Here is a 17,340-nt window from a genome sequence, read left to right on the forward strand (position 1 = left end):
CGATGACCGGTCGTGTCATACGGATTTTACAAGGATCGGTTCGATCGGTTAAATTAAAAGAAAAAGAACAGCGGCGGATTAGGCCGAGCTAGTGGAAATGAGTCAATTGAAGGAACCATCGTAAACGGGCTCGCACCGAGCCTTGATGAAAATTATGATTTGCAAGGGAAAGCAGAACCTACGGGGACTAATTAGGGCCTGGTTATTTACAGTACCTTTGTTATTGGATATATTTACAGGGTGAAGTTATCGAAAACATGTTCCTACAAAAGTTGTTTAGCATGAAAGGGGGCATTCGATGGTATGAAGAATTTTCCTGCAGGTATAGTGATGCGGGAGATATCCAAGTGGAATTAATGTTTTCAAATGTCATCTTTGTATAGCGATGCCGAGAGATCTGTTACATACGAAAAATATAAGGATATGAAACAGTTATTACATTATGTAACGCCTGTGCATCATGACTATTTCAAAACACCGCCACATAAAGAGAGTAAATAAATAATAACAATATCTTATTTTAAGTTTAACAATATATAAATATATTTAACGTTCAAAATAAGAAACGAGACTCCTATTTTATTTATTGTAATTATTAATAAACAAAATTATATGGATTAATAGAAAATATATTTCGAATGATATTTAAAATTTCATAATTGAAATTAAATGATTATTACAATTGACTAATTATGAAAATGATGTAAGTCCATTTAAAGCCAGCAAACATGTATTACTTTGGTTAAATTACATATTGATAAATTAGTAGTATTTTATTTTTTTATACATAATATAACAGCTGTCTGTTGAAACGAACAACGTGATATTATTTCATGTAGTAAAATGATATAAATGCAATGCATATGCGACAAATGAACGCAAGTCGCTAGCTGAAATCTACACATGCATTCGACTGTGCACTAGCAAAAGTCCAGAAAAGCTGTTATTGAAATTAATTTCTCAATGCCATAAATAAAGTTTTTATTTTCAAATAAAACTTTTTTTAATAATCGCTCTATTTGTCATAGCGTGTCATAGCGTATTAGGGATTTCAATTTTGTATCGCGCCTCGGGCACCAGTACGCATTAATCCGCCAATGCTTGGGAGGGCTCTTTATTTCGCCCTTGCTGAAGAACAGAGAACTCGTATTCGTCAAGGACGAACAATGCCGGCGAAAAAGATGCCGGGCGTGAAAATGCCTCGCGAATACAACCCTTGGTCGCCGAGACCGGCCATCAGCTATATGTATACAGTGAGTCCCACTGACATTCGAACACTTCTCAAGGCGCAATTTTAACTTTTTTAAAATTAGAGTAGACGATTTGAATTTTTTTTTAGATCATAGAGGGACCTGTATAATAGACAATGTTACAATTTTGCTATTACATGCTTGGAATGACAAAACAAAGTAAAAGTCTCTCGTTGTTTAACTTTCTTATCTGAGGAAGCTATTTTTGATCACTTTTAGGCTAATTTTGCCGATTTTGCCGATTTTTCGAACTTCGAGATATTTAACTAATGAATGTTTAATAAAATATTTATAAATAATTTCAATATATATCATTAGTTAATTATATTTATTAATAATGATAAAATCTATAAATTTCGAATACTTCTTTTGAAATATGAAGGTTAATTATTTAAAAATAAAAAAGGATGTTTATATTATGAAATCTAACGAAAATGTAAAAAATGCGTCTTGTTGATCTCGGTAAGTTATACGCATGCTGAAAATTTCATTGAAATCGTTTAACGCAATGGTAAGTTACAAACGTTAAAAGATTGTAAAAATTGCAAATTTCTCACACTTCTTGATAAAAAGTGCGATTTTTGCGATCATTAATTATTTACAACTCGTACGAAGGTCAACCGATTTCAGTGAAATTTTTAGCATGTACATAACTTATCGTTATCTAAATAATAAATGTATAATTATAATTATTAATATTATACAAATAATAAATTAAATTTTTTAAAATAAAAAAAACACCATTTTCAAAATAAACCAATGAGAAACGATTAAGATTTCCGAATGATTCAATTTGTATTGCGCTTGTCCTCCCGATGATGAATTGTAGACAATATCGATCTATCCGTGCGAAGCAGTATTTTCGTGAAAACGTTACTCTCCCTTATACATTTTAGTATTTTACAGTATTATATATCGTCCGCATCTGTTCACCAAAAGTCGAGTCGCAGGCGACTTTTCGTCGAGTCCCTCATTTCAAGAAATATATTTCGCTACCAATATTTTAGGGCATCGTTGGTCAGAATTAAAATTTTTCGTTGAAGATTGTCTCAATTTTTGTTTCATTATCAATTAATTAATAATTGATGATTATTTCATTGGAAATTCCATAGAAATCTTTAGAATACAAATTTTATTTTACATATAAATAAATATAAATTTGAAATGATTATGTCTAAAAATATAGCAGCAATTTTCTTTCAAACAGAATGCTTTCGTTGCCTCGCGGCTCGTTTTTATAGTTGGTGGCAATCGTTAACTATAAAAACGAACCGCAAAGCTCGAATAATTGTATCTCCTCTTCCCAAATTGTCCATTTTTGTTTCTAAGGCTGAGCATCAATTAGGGAGAATTTACTGTACACATAACAATTCCATACTTGATATATAAGGAAATTCATTTATTTAATAATAAGAAAGTTATGTATTTAATGTATCAAGAATGAAAAAAGTAATTGAAATAATTTTTAATTAGTTATTTAATATTTTCGGGGTTATTTTTATTAAAATTGTATAATTGGTATAACTGCGGAATCGAATGATGCGTGAGCAGTGAAAATCAATGTATTCGATGATCGGATGATGAATGAGAAGTGAGAGGCGATTGAAATTGTTATTTACATATTTAGAATTTTGAGCGTGAAATTAGCGTAAATATTCGCGTGTATATTTTAATCTTTTTTATAATCAATTGACAATATAAATTTATGAAATTTGATTATCAACAGTATACAACAATTCTGAAATTTCTTCGACATTTTGTTTTTATTGAAAATTCCTTAATAACATATTATTTAATATCATCGAAATTGAAATTGCTGTCAATTTTCGCATTGGCATTGCTGAAATTAACATTCGTATTAATTACTATAAAATTAACACATAAGCTATGTAGTCCGGCTAGAATTTACTATTGTTATAATTTATAGTATTTACTATTATAAATCGATAAAATATGATTATCAACAATATTGAACAATTATAATTAACAACACCGAAAGTTTTTCGACGGTTCGATTTTTATTTCGAACATCATGAATTTCACTGGTAAATCGATATATGTATAGCTGTGTAAACAGAATTCGTGCACAATCTGAGCGTCAATTAGGGTGGATTTACTGCACCGTACGGCAAATTGCACGGGAGACCGAGCGGCCGGGCACGGTCATTAGCCAAGAAAACGTAGATTGTTGCGTACATTGTTTTCTTGTTCATTTACAAGAATGCGTACAGTCCGCGAACCTTCCAGCGGATTGGGCAGAGGAAACGTTCACCCCTTAAGGTACCGTTACGGCCATTCACGATCGAAGAGAATACAAATAAGAATTTCTTGGTTAATCTCCCCCACCATTATTCACCCGTAATCAATAGACTAGAATGCCGTGCTGATGATGGGCAGAACATTGTCCGATGGGGGAGGGGGCAAGCAGAAATTAAAATCAGAAATTCTAGCATACCCAAATACGTGACATGAACGGTCGGTTCTTAGGACCGGTTGTAAAATTATAAGGACTTTCAAGGGGCCAGACCCAGGATCTCGACTTTGATACTTTTACGACCGGTCCTCGAGTTTATGGCACGCATTATATTATTATATATATATTTAATGATAAAAGTTCTTTCTTTTTCACTTAAAAATCGATGTAAATATCGACAGTAAGATGCGATCCTTTGCGATCATCGAGAACGAATCTTTAACCCAGGCACGGTTGTTCTAGTCGACGACTTTTCGAATTGTATTGTAAAAGTGTTTACATACCTCACTGATTAATATCTATACGATGGAACTTGAAAAATCGATGATTATATCGAGAAATAACGAATAGTATAAACAAATAGTTTTGTTGAATAGCATGTACAAAGCATCGAATCTGATCATCGATATCTTATAATATTCGTTTTAAAACATTGTTCGTATCACCCATATTTTTTAGATATTTCCACGTTTCCATATACATTCATAGTACATTGTATATTAAATTCTTCCCAATTTTCTTTCGGCTTCTAAAGAAAAACGGACAATTTGGAAAAAGGAGATACGGTTATTCGAGCCTTGCAGCTCCTTTTTATAGATACCGATTGTCAGCAACTATAAAAACCAGTTCCAAGGCTCGATTAATCGTATCTTCTCTTCCCAAATTATCCATTTTTGTTTCTAAGCTGAGCATCAATTAGGGAGAATTTACTGTACACATAACAATTCCATACCTGATATATAAGGAAATTCATTTATTTAATAATAAGAAAGCTATGTATTGAGTGTGTTAAGAATGAAAAAAATAATTGAAATAATTTTTAATTATTTATTTAATATTTTCGGGATTATTTTTATTAAAATTGTATAATTAGTATAAATGCGGAAACGAATGATGCGTGATCAATGTATTCAATGATCGGATGATGAATGAGAAGTGAGAGGCGATTGAGATTGTTATTTACATATGTCGAGAATTTTGTGCGTAAAATTAGCGTAAATATTCGCTTGTATATTTCATGTTTTTGTATAATCAATTGACAAAATAAATTGATGAAATTTGATTATCAACAGTATTGAACAACTCTGAAAATTCTTCGACATTTTGCTTTTATTGAAAATTCCTTAATAACATATAATTTAATATCATTTTTTTTAAACATATAAAAAAATAAGGTAACATCTACATATCGCAATTAAAAAAGGGCTGTTCCGCTCTAAAAGAAAATAGGAAAAGGGGATAAAGAGTTCACGTTTTATTATACACATTATTTCAATATCTGATAAATTTGATGAATATACAAGAAAATAGAATAACATCAGGATGTCGTTGTTAAAGTGGCAGTTTCACAGTGCAGAAAATAAAAAGGAGAATATTTTGTCCAGGAGCAATTAAAATTATGAAATAAAATTGTCCGACATTCGTACCGGCGATTCTTGTCAACCAGCGCTAAAAATCATCGAAAAATCGTAAATTATCCGTCGCGACGCGTGCTCTTATTATCCGTTTTATTATCCGTCGACGACAAGCCAGAACTAGCGTAATCGTCTAACTCCTGCGAAATTTGCCCTAATCGCTATCATCTGAAGCTCTAGTGACTCCGTGTCATTGTTACAAGTGCGCCAACGATATTTCACCAAGTTCTGATTTGCTGGATCAACCGAAACTTGCTGGACCAATTGAATTTCGGCGGCTGGGGGTCGCGCGAACATGATAGTCACATTTCCGATTCGGCGCGAATATTTTTGGCTCTGTGCACTGCCGGCACTACACCATAAATCGCACGAAACGAAAAATGGTTCGATGGAACTCGAGCGATAAGCGAAAATGGAACATTGTTGGTCGTTTTTCAAATTCGCGTGCTTCTAATATGTTCGAAACGTTTCTCCGGCGTACGAAATCACCGTGATTCTGTGGAACGAAGTATTCCCTTTCCAACGAGTCCAAGAACATTGATCTGCGATATTTTGTTGCCAATTCATGGCAGTTTTGAAAAAAAGTGTCCAAGGTTAGTGTGATTTCTGTGGTCGTGGAATTCTAGGCGAACATTTTTTAGGGTGGTGTTCTTCGACTCATTTTAAAAGTCCAAGTTTCCAGTTTCGTAGCATCTTAATTCTTCTGTTTAATAAATTTCATTTCGTTAATACCCTGCACTGTAAATACAAATGTTTCCGTCTTGTCGATTTCTCATATTCGCATACGTCTGAGTGGTTCAAAAAATTGTTTAGTTCACAATTATTTTAACGAACGAAGTCTCCCCTTTCGAATGAGCCCGAAAATATTGATCTATGATTTTTGTTTGCCATCGTATAGCACCTTGGATTCTCTTCCGAATGAAATCCTGAAATTCAAAATATCGTAACTTTGTTAACAAAAAAAACTATAAAATGGTGTCCTTAGATACATTTCAAAGGGTGAAATCTTAGCTTCCGCGCCGTTTGGATTATTCAGTATTAGTGCCTTTGTATCTTTAAGACCCCCCATTCTAAGTAGAGATGGTAATTTTTTGGTTATTTTCAAATTCACATTTCTCTCATAATTTAAACTTTTCATAGCGATTGAAATGACTATGATCTGATAGAATGAAGTCTCCTCTTTCCATTGGGACCAAAAACAGTGATCTACTAGCTTTCCTTGCCATTTTCTGCCATTTTACACCATTTTATGCTACTTTATCCCATTTTATGCAATTTTAGGCAATTTTATGCTATTTTATACCATTTGATGCCATTTTCTGTGTACGGAAATTATTCAAAATTCAAGCAATGGATTTTCAAAAACATGTAATTCGCTATCCTCTCTACAATGATTGCAACTCTGTTACATAACGAATGTATTAGAGGCTGAGCAAAGCCGCTAATAGGATTCACGTCTGCATGCAATTCTGTTAAAGGGGTTTAATTGATTATTTTAGTTGCAGTCTGTTAATATCCGTTTTAACACGAGACCGCAAGCTTCTGTTAATCCATTAGATCGCGACGCGGATCGGAAATTACAGTGAGAACGCAGCAGTCAATCGGATGTGTGCACCACTTTGATTATTCCTCTATTGTAACTACATATCCGTATTTACAAACTTCCCTTTTTATTTATCATCGTATTATATTCATAAAATTCTGAACATTTCTTTATCGTTGCGTCAATATTTATTTTTAAAGAAATTGAAAACATACTGCAAAATTTGTTATCAATGAAGCAGACTGAGAATTTATTAATTGCTCAAGAATTTGTATACATTTGTCTACGACAAATGATACAAATTATTAACATTATATTTACAATGAATTATGAACAATTTTATTACAGCAACAATTGTTGACAATATATTTACAATGAATTACGAACAATTTTATCACAACAACAATTGTTAACAAGCCACAATTATTAATAGCGAGAACTTTGTATAATTATGATATTTGCATATTTTGAAAGCGTACGTTGCTAAAAAGTAATTGTCGATTTTGGGTTAGCTTTCGTCATAGAGCATTTATTAGGCGATAAAGTCGTTCCAAATCTTGTTCTTTTAATAATAATCTACGAAAAGTAAGATCAATTGTTAATAATGGCAATAGAATTTTATAAATTTATGACGAAACATCATTATTCAAATGCAAAATGGTGGAATCATCGGAAGCCAAATTCGGTCATATTATAGAGTTTGTATTTGTATGTCGCGATCGACGTAGACAATTTGTATTTAACACAACCAAGCTGTGGATAATAACACAAGATAATCACAATAGCTAATAACGAAAAGAAAAGTGCTAATCGTGCGAACCGTTCGGTTTCCCTTTGGAGCGGCTTCGCGGATTGAATCCATTGAATCTAAATCGTCTAAACAAACTGCAGTCAACCGAATTGTTACTGCTAATCAAATCGGACGCACCAAAACCGCCGTCGCGCCGGTGTAAATGAAATTCAACGTGGCAGGCGAATTGGATTGGAATTATACGTTTCTAATTCCGCGTGTACGCGGGACATTACCAAGGTTCGATTAACCGCTGGCTAGTTCGAACGTGAAAACGACAAACCTCCGGACAGTGTTAATAACGGCGTCGTTTAAACCACTCTACAATAATCCATAGATCGCCGATTGGAATACAAACTGTTCCGAAATAACAATCAAGATATCGCATTTCAAAAATCGAAACATTTAGGTACCATAATCTGAAAAATTAAAAATTACAAATTCGAAAATCGAAGAATTTAGAAATCGGAATCTCAAAAATTAAAACATTTAGGAATCAGATGACTTCAAAATTCTAAATTTAAAAATCAAATGACATAAAAATCGTGAATTTAAAAATCAAAGAATTTATAAATTGCAATCTTAAAAATCAAATAACATAAAAATCGAAGAATTTATAAATTGAAATCTTAAAAATCAGGAAATTTAGAAACCAAATGATTTCAAAGTTGTTAATTTAGATATCAGAAGACTTAAAAATCGTGAATTTATAAATCGGACAATTCAGAAATTGAAATCTTAAAAATCGGAAACTACAGAAACCAGATAATTTCGAAATTGTGAATTTAGAAGTATGCGCATTGAAACATCGTACCTTTCAAAACGGCTGGATCGAGAAACTGCAAGTTTCTCGGAAAGGAAGAATGTGTTTAATCCCGGCGTATAAATATTTCCAATTTGTTTCTACGGCGGCATCGTTCCGCTGATATTTCACAGAAAAAGATGTTGGTTCCGAAGGAACGGACGCGACTTATTCATCACGACCATGAATAATAATCAGAAAAGAATAACTGCGATTCCGTGCGAACTTTATGAATTCCGGAATTCTCGGCGATTTGCTTTATTTATTTTACGTCGGCGTTGCGCCGCAACAATGCAAATGTTGATGCAAATGCGCGAGTGCCTGATCTCCGTTCCTTCATGAAGTGGCTTAAACGACGAGTAACCAGGCAGAAAAGTATAAATTTCATTGTTTTATTTCTACACTTTTCATTGATAAGTCGATTGCTAAATCGACGAGATTCCAATAGCAATGCATAGCGAATATATTTTGGTCAATTGGTGTTATTTTAATCATTTCGATGATAATTCTAAAGATAATAATTTGAAGGATAATAATTTCAAGGATAATAATTTCAAGGATAATAATTTCAAGGATAATAATTTCGAGATCTATATTTCCAAAGATAACAATTTCGGAGATAACACTTTATAGAATAACAATTTCAAAGATAATAATTTCTAGGATAACAATTTCAAAGATAATTATTTCTAGGATCACTTCGAAGATAATAATTTCGAAGATAATAATTTCGAAGATGATCACAATGTCGAAGATAACAATTTCGAAGATGATAAGTTCAAAATTAATAATTCCAAAGATAATTTCGAGGATAATAATTGACAACTTCGGTCAAAATTATATTATCGTAATCGTGCTAAACACACGTAAATACTAAATAAAATATAATTTTCTTGATATCGCGATATCTTCTTTAAGAATCGTACAAGTTCTTTATTTTCTTGACTACTACAGTGAAGTCACGATGCTCATCCCCGATTCTCTCGCGGAACGGTACGTTATCCCAGCCAAAGTTCCTGTAATTGATCCTTTTAAAGACCTTAAAGCGGCACCTCCTCGCGATGATCTGCGCGTAATTGCAAGTCATGACGGCAGTCACTAACTTCGGTACGCCCAGGTAATGACGGATTATACTATCACCTCCAGTATCGGCTAATGGTACTTTCACATCTTCTCCACTACCCAGCGCATTGGCAACATCCACGGACAAGCACACTAAGCTCTCGCCAATATTTTGCTGCTGCATCTCCGGCAGCGTAGCCAGGAACATACACTCCATAATACAATCAACATCATAATATTCGAATAAATTTATCTGGTCGTTTATAGCAATCATCAAATCTAGGTAGGCATTGGCCGTGTGATGTTCACAATCTTCTCTGAAGCTCTCAAGCCAAGTCATTTCAGGAGGATGCCTGATGATCGGGGGAAGTCGATCGTACGGTGGTTGCCCCCACAACCACCGCGGGTCAATTTCATCTCTTTTTATTTTCTTAATTTTATTGAGAACGACACCAACAACTTTCTGAGTCTTGACTTCGATTGCGACAAGGCTGACACCGTCTCTAGTAACTGCCAAACACACCTCCTCGAGCGTTTTGACGCTACAAGGATCCGATAACAGATTTATGCCTTTGCAGATGCTCTCGTTGGGGAAAAAGCTTTTCCTTATTACTTCTAATGCTCCCTCCAAAGTATTTTCCGTCAGAGACTCGAACTCGATTTCTCCACCATTTATGGAGCCCCACTGAATGCAGGATTCAGTTGTAGTTCTGGAACTGAACGAAAAGAAACAATTAATTAGTATGCACGTATCTTGCAGCTTCTGATGGCGTGTGGTATAGTAATATTAAACGGTATATTAAACGACGGAAGCTTTAATCGAATCAAGTTTGCAGAAACGTTTGGAGATACAGTAATGTCTCCCTAACTGACGCTCGGATTACGCACAGAAATGGACAATCTGGGAAGAGGAGACACGATTACTCGAGCCTCGCGGCTCGTTTTTATAGTTATCGGTGAATCGACAACTTTGTAGACGACTCGTTTTTATAAGCGAATAAATTGGAAATATTTATACGCCAGGATTAAACACATTTTTCCGTTCCGAGAAACTTGCAATTTCTCGATCCAACCGTTTCGAATGGCACGATGTTTCAATGCGCATACTTCTAAATTCATAATTTCGAAATTATCTGGTTTCTGTACTTTCTGATTTTTAAGATTCCAATGTCTGAATCGTCCGATTTTCAAATTGACGGTTTTTAAATTCTCTGATTTATAAATTTACAATTTCGAAGTTAGCTGATTTCTATATGATCTAATTTTTAAGATTTCAATCTCTAAATTCTTTGATTTACAAATTCACGATTTTTAAGTTCTCCGATTTCTAAATGTACATTTTTTAAATTATCTAGTATTTAAATGTTATAATTTTCAAGATTTCAATTTACAAAAATTTGAATAATCGTATCTCCTCTTCCCGACTTGTCCATCTTCGTGCACTATCCGAGCGTCAATTAGGGAGAATTCTCCGTATCCGGCCAAACTAGAAGTTGATTCGTGTCTCGATGAAAAATATATTTTATTTATAAATATTTAAATTCGTAAAAATAAATTGTTCTTTCTTATACCCGACACACGGAAAACATTAGTCAAAACAAGTGACTGAAGAATGTTCCCGGAAAAATATAGCAAAAATGTACGTACCATGCCATTTTAGTTCACTAAGAAATTGTCACTATACTTTACTGGGAAAATTAACTGAGAAAATTCGCCGAAGTCTTCGCACTGATCACTGCTGTTTGCTGATTGCTGGTTGTTGCTGCACTGATCGCAGAGTAAGTGTTTCCGTTGACATCGGCAGGCTATTTATACTGTCTTTGCTAAAGGACAGAACGTCCTAATCAGCAAGGACGAACAATGACAAAAGGATACTACCGGAAAAGATGCGCCAGGTATAAAAACGTCTCCCGTGGAAAACCATTAGCCACCGCTGCCGGCTATCAGGTAAGCACATGTACCTGCGATGACCGGTCGTGTCATACGGATTTTGCAAGGATTGGCTCGTTCGGTTAAATTAAAAAAAAAAAGAGAAGCGGCGGATTAGGCCGAGCCAGTGCAAATGAGTCAATTGAAGGAACCATTGTAAACAGGCTCGCACCGAGCCTTGATGAAAATTATGATTTGCAAGGGAAAGCAGAACCTACCGGGAGTAAACAGGGTCTGGTTATTTACGGTAAATAAATAATAACAATATCTTATTTTAAGTTTAACAATATATAAATATATTTGACGTTCAAAATAAGAAACGAGACTCCTATTTTATTTATTGTTATTATTAATAAACAAAATTATATGGATTAATAGAAAATATATTTCAAATGATATTTAAAATTTCATAACTGAAATTAAATGATTATTACAATTGACTAATTATGAAAATGATGTAAGTCCATTTAAAGCCAGCAAACATGTATTATTTTGATTAAATTACATATTGATAAATTAGTAGTATTTTATTTTTTTTGTACATAATATAACAGCTGTTATATGAAACGAACGACGTGATATTATTTCATGTAGTAAAATGATATAAATGCAATGCATATGCGACTAATGAACGCAAGTTGCTAGCTGAAATCTACACATGCATTCGACTGTGCACTAGCAAAAGTCCCGAAAAGCTGTTATTGAAATTAATTTCTCAATGCCATAAATAAAGTTTTTATTTTCAAATAAAACTTTTTTTAATAATCGCTCTATTTGTCATAGCGTGTCATAGCGTATTGGGGATCTCAATTTTGTATCGCGCCTCGGGCACCAGTACGCATTAATCCGCCAATGCTTCGGAGGACTGTTCATTTCGCCCTTGCTGAAGAACAGAGAACCTCGTATTCGTCAAGGACGAACAATGCCGGCGAAAAAGATGCCGGGCATGAAAATGCCTCGCGAATACAACCCTTGGTCGCCGAGGCCGGCCATCAGCTATATGTATACAGTGACTCCCATTGACATTCGAACACTTCTCAAGGCGCAATTTTAACTTTTTTAAAATTAGAGTAGACGATTTGAATTTTTTTTAGATCATAGAGGGACCTGTATAATAGATAATGTTACAATTTTGCTATTACATACTTGGAATGACAAAACGAAGTAAAAAACTCTCGTTGTTTAACTTTCTTATCTGAGGAAGCTACTTTTGATCACTTTTGGGCTAATTTTGCCGATTTTTCGATCTTCGAGATATTTAACTAATAAATGTTCAATAAAATATATATAAATGATTTATATATACAGGGTGTTCCACAAATTATTCTAACAGCCGAAAATGAGGGGTAGCTGAGGTCATTTGAAGTAACTTTTTCCTTTGCGAAAATGCAATCTGCGTCTTTGTTTACGAGTTATTAACGGAAATCACTGACCAATGGGAGGTGACGGCGCGAAGTTCGAGAGCCCGCAGAAAGAGGCTTTGACAGATGGTCGGGACGGACTCGAGCCGCGTTCGAAGTATTGAACAAATCACGAAGCGAGAACTTTCCGGATTTTTTTTACAGTGATATTTTTAAGAAAAACGCTGTTCACCTTTACTTTAGAACGTCTGAAGAATATTTACTAATTTTTCGGACCCGAAATAGTAAGTAATTTAACCGTGACGGCCGTTTTAATTTTCTAGTGTGCATGACACCTTGTGTGTAACGTATGAAATTTTTAAACATGTGGTGTACAGTGAAGATTAACAAAGTACGTAAATGTGGTCAATGCACTATCCCCCACACATTTCCGTGCATAAAGTGGATTTTACAACTACATGGGTGAGTATCTTATTGATAATATTCTTCATATTTCTCTAACAAACATATCCCTCACGTCCTTTAACACGATTATTATTTATTAAATTAGCTTTGAGAATCATTCGAGCCATTGCTGCATCAAATAACCGTACTAAAAACCATACAACATAAAAACAACGTTAAATACATAAATAACAATCGACGAATAAAACCTGGTAAATAGAAAAGAACGGACTAAAAATTCTACGAAAACGTTAGAATTTACCAAAAGAAAGATACGTGGCGATCATATTTCACGGCATATTCTGGCCGCATGACGTACCGCCAAATTTCCAGAAGAATTCATGTTCGTCCCGATGCGCGCATCAACCAAAAAACTAATCTCGTTTCGAATGGAATCGAGCGAATTGTTTCACGTCGGGGAGAATGATTCTCGGCTGGCAGGGCGCGATGAATTTAAAGTTGATTTGTCTATTGTCTATACTGTCCCATTATTTCACGGCAGCCATATTGGTTTCATGGGGGTCCACGGGGGTCCACGGGAGCTAGCGGGAAATCGAAAAATCGGTGACGATCGGCCGGCCGCGGCCGGTTCGGTATCGGTGTTTCTATTACGCTCCTGTCCCGGTGCCGTTCGCGGAATCACGTTATTTTAATAGCGACAGTGGAACAAAAGACTGTATCGAACGGTCCTCTCGATTTGTACACGCGTGCGTGCTGCGCATCGTGGGAAATCTGGTCGTTAAGCGGATAGGTTCGCGTCGATGACGGAAATATAGTCGCGATCCGCGTCGTAACCTACCGTTACCTACCGTGGACCCTTAAATTATTCGGTTGATTGCTGTTGCCGCACCGCGGACGCGCTGGAACCCCGTTCGAATTTCCCGCCAATCGGCCGTGATCGCCGCGATGGGCGCGCAGAGCTCCAAAAGGTGAGCGAAACCACCCGCTCGAGGACACTTATTAGGCCGCGGTCACGCTTCCGGCCGTGATGATAACCGACGATGAATTTTATCTCGTAAATTCCGATCTCATTTACACATCGCGAGACGATCTTTTCTCGATCTCTTTGTCGGTTCTTCGAAGATTTCAGTTTGAAACTCGAATTGCTGGGAGATGAGTTTCTTTTTCAGCAGACAAATTATCGCGTTTGAGAATTTTTCCCGGTGTAACTTGTGACGCTAGAGGCACGAATTTTTCGTAGAATGATTCTATAGACTCTCGCGATCGTAACCGTATATTTTTTTACTATATCATGGAGCAATAAACATTTTTAAATGACGCTCGAAGAATGCCAGACACCGCTGACGTACGATTGATTTTAAAACCTAACCCTTTGTACTCGAATGGCGACTCCGAGGCGCCAACAAAATTTACCGTACCGCTACCAATATTTTAGGGCATCGTTGGTCACAATTAAAATTTTTCGTTGAAGATGGTCTCAATTTTTATTTCATTTTCAATTCATTAATAATTGATGATTATTTCATTGAAAATTCAATAGAAATCTTTAGAATACAAATTTCTTTTTACATATAAATAAATATAAATTTGAAATGATTATGTCTAAAAATATAGCAGCAATTTTCTTCCAAAAAGAATGCTTTCGTGGCCTTGAGGCTCGCTTTTATAGTTGGTGACGATCGTTAACTATAAAAACGAGCCGCAAAGCTCGAATAATTGTATCTCTTCTTCCCAAATTGTCTATTTTTGTTTCTAAGCTGAGCATCAATTAGGGAGAATTTACTGTACCTATTACGGAACGCTTTTCAGAGGGTATAATATTATCATCGATTTTACGACGATTAAAAATGTTATTGTTGAATATTTATACTACTGTTCGATGAATTGATGTTTGTAGATAAGATTATACATTTTGGAATATTTATTTAATACTAGATTTCTAGACAAAAAACAGCTGTTTTAAATGAGTTTATAAAAGTAACAATAAGACGTTTATTCTGATTCTCAACAAGTGTTGTTGTAACATTTGCCGTAATTGTAAATTAAAAAATTGGTGACACGCCATTTTAACGGGTTCCGTAAATCTAATGTTAATATGAATAAAAAATAGTCGGAATAATGCGGTATAAAAAGTTTCAGAAATAAGTGTTTTATTCCAAAAAATTAAGGTCATCTTCATTTTCTTAAATTGCATCTTATATTTTTTACTTCATATCATTGTAGCTTGTGCCTAGACGAATCCAACGATATGTTACACCATATCCTACGGACAACCTTGACGCACAAAAAATGCGATCAACGAAGTGATATGTTGTCATTGAAAACTGTGTTACGTCAAGGTCATCCGAAGGTCGTGGTATAACAGGTCATCGAATTCGTCTTGTGCAACTTAAAAAAAAATGAAAGTGACCTTGATTTCTTCACGTAAATTATTTCTTTCTGAAGCTTTTTATATCGCAATCCGTAGCCGGCTAAAAACCGAGTAACATTTGTTCGAAACGTTTATTTGTTAGACCGCCGGAGATGCTGGAAAAAATCGTGGCAACGGTTACGTGGAACACCCTGTACACGCTGAAAATTTCATTGAAATCGGTCGATTGAAATTGGTTATAAAACTGTTCCAAGTGGGAAGACAGCCTAAGTCCTCCCCCAGCATCGCCGCGAATCCCGTGGACGACGCGTCATAAAATAATTAACGGGCGCGCCCGGTTCGGATGGCTCATCAACTTGCAAAAAGTCCTCTATTAGTGCCCGGTACGCGGCTGAATTTTTCAAAGCAGCGCGCCGCTCGGAAACGGTTCCTCACAGGAGAATCCATCCGATAAAGCCGCGCCGGTGTGCATAAGCGATCAATGATTCAGCGACGCTTTAACCCTGATAGATTTTTCATACGGCCCCCGTAAAAAGCTAAGCTGACCGATCATCAGGAGATTCGAACCTCGAGAATCCTCTTCCTATAACCCCCGGGATTCTTCTCGTCTCTTATGGAGAGGGGCGGGGAGGAACGGCTGCCGAGTCAAACGGGGGGTTGAACGTAGCCAGATACTAATTCTAGGTGGAAAAACCGATATCGCGCTCGCGCGTGGATGGGCCATCGATCGCAAATGGCCGGCCGCCATTCGAAACTCTTTAACAATCGTTCCCGGGAGAGGATCGCGGATGATAGATCGCCGGGTGCTCGGTCTTTGCCGGCTGACAGCGGTCCTACGGTGCTATCTGCTCGATTCCGAAGAGCCTCTCCGTCGCTTTCCGAGGCCAGACAGCCGTGACGCATTATGAGCCAGACTGGTGGCACCGCGGTTTTATGGATTGAGATCGAACGTCTCGATCTAGGGACCGCGCTCTTATTGAGAGATTGTGTCGCGTGGGCGTTACGTCCTTAGACCGTATATACATGTATAGTAGTGTCTCTCTTCCTGGCGCGACTTAAGTATGCCACTTCTGACACCGAGATATTGCGCGACCCTGTAATTTATCGATTTTCTCGCTATGCGAGTCGGTGAACACGTGTGCTGCGGCACGCGCCCCGGCTCCTTTGACTCGAATTCCCGGAAGACAACTCATAATACAATGACATAGATTTTTTTTAATTTTAACATTTTAATACTGATTTTTTTTTAACATATTGCTGATGGATTTCTGATTCAAATGAGACCAAACGTGATATAGTTTGGACAGATATTTGTGTTGCCAATAGAATCAAAGACGATAGACGTTGTGCGTAATGCGCTGCCAAGATGCACGTGGTGTGCGATGGTGAAAAGTTTAGGCAATGATGTTTATTTGATTCTCCCAAAAGATTCAAATTTGTAGCCTTAAATGCTATTTTCCGATGGTTTGGTACAATCGATCAGATGCAAATTAGTGCGCTGCTGTCACAGTTTTCGCAGGTACGAAGGGTGGTCAGAGAGTTCGCGATCGCTGGTACCACCCTGGCTATGGCAATCGGGATGCGTCGCATAGTCACCGGGTACACCTTAAATACTAAAACTTTCACCTTTTCACAATAAAATAATTTCGTTCTTTCGGATCTTCTTCCTGGATACGGAAAGAAACCGAAACAGATTTCCAGCCTTGCAATGAGACTGAACAACATTTATTTACTTGATAATTAATCTGTAATTCATTTTATTTTAGCAAATTACGTAATAAATAAAATACGTCGTTATAACAAGGTGGTGTTTTTCCTCTATTTTCTCATAACAAATAATGTAAAAAAAAACATTAATTTGTAAATAATTCATATTCAAATTGGCTGCAAATTTTTACCATTGTATATGAATACGTATGATGTTTACTGTAAGATGTCA

This window comes from Megalopta genalis, unplaced genomic scaffold, assembly GCF_051020955.1.
Source record: "Megalopta genalis isolate 19385.01 unplaced genomic scaffold, iyMegGena1_principal scaffold0085, whole genome shotgun sequence".
Taxonomy (NCBI): Eukaryota; Metazoa; Arthropoda; class Insecta; order Hymenoptera; family Halictidae; genus Megalopta; species Megalopta genalis.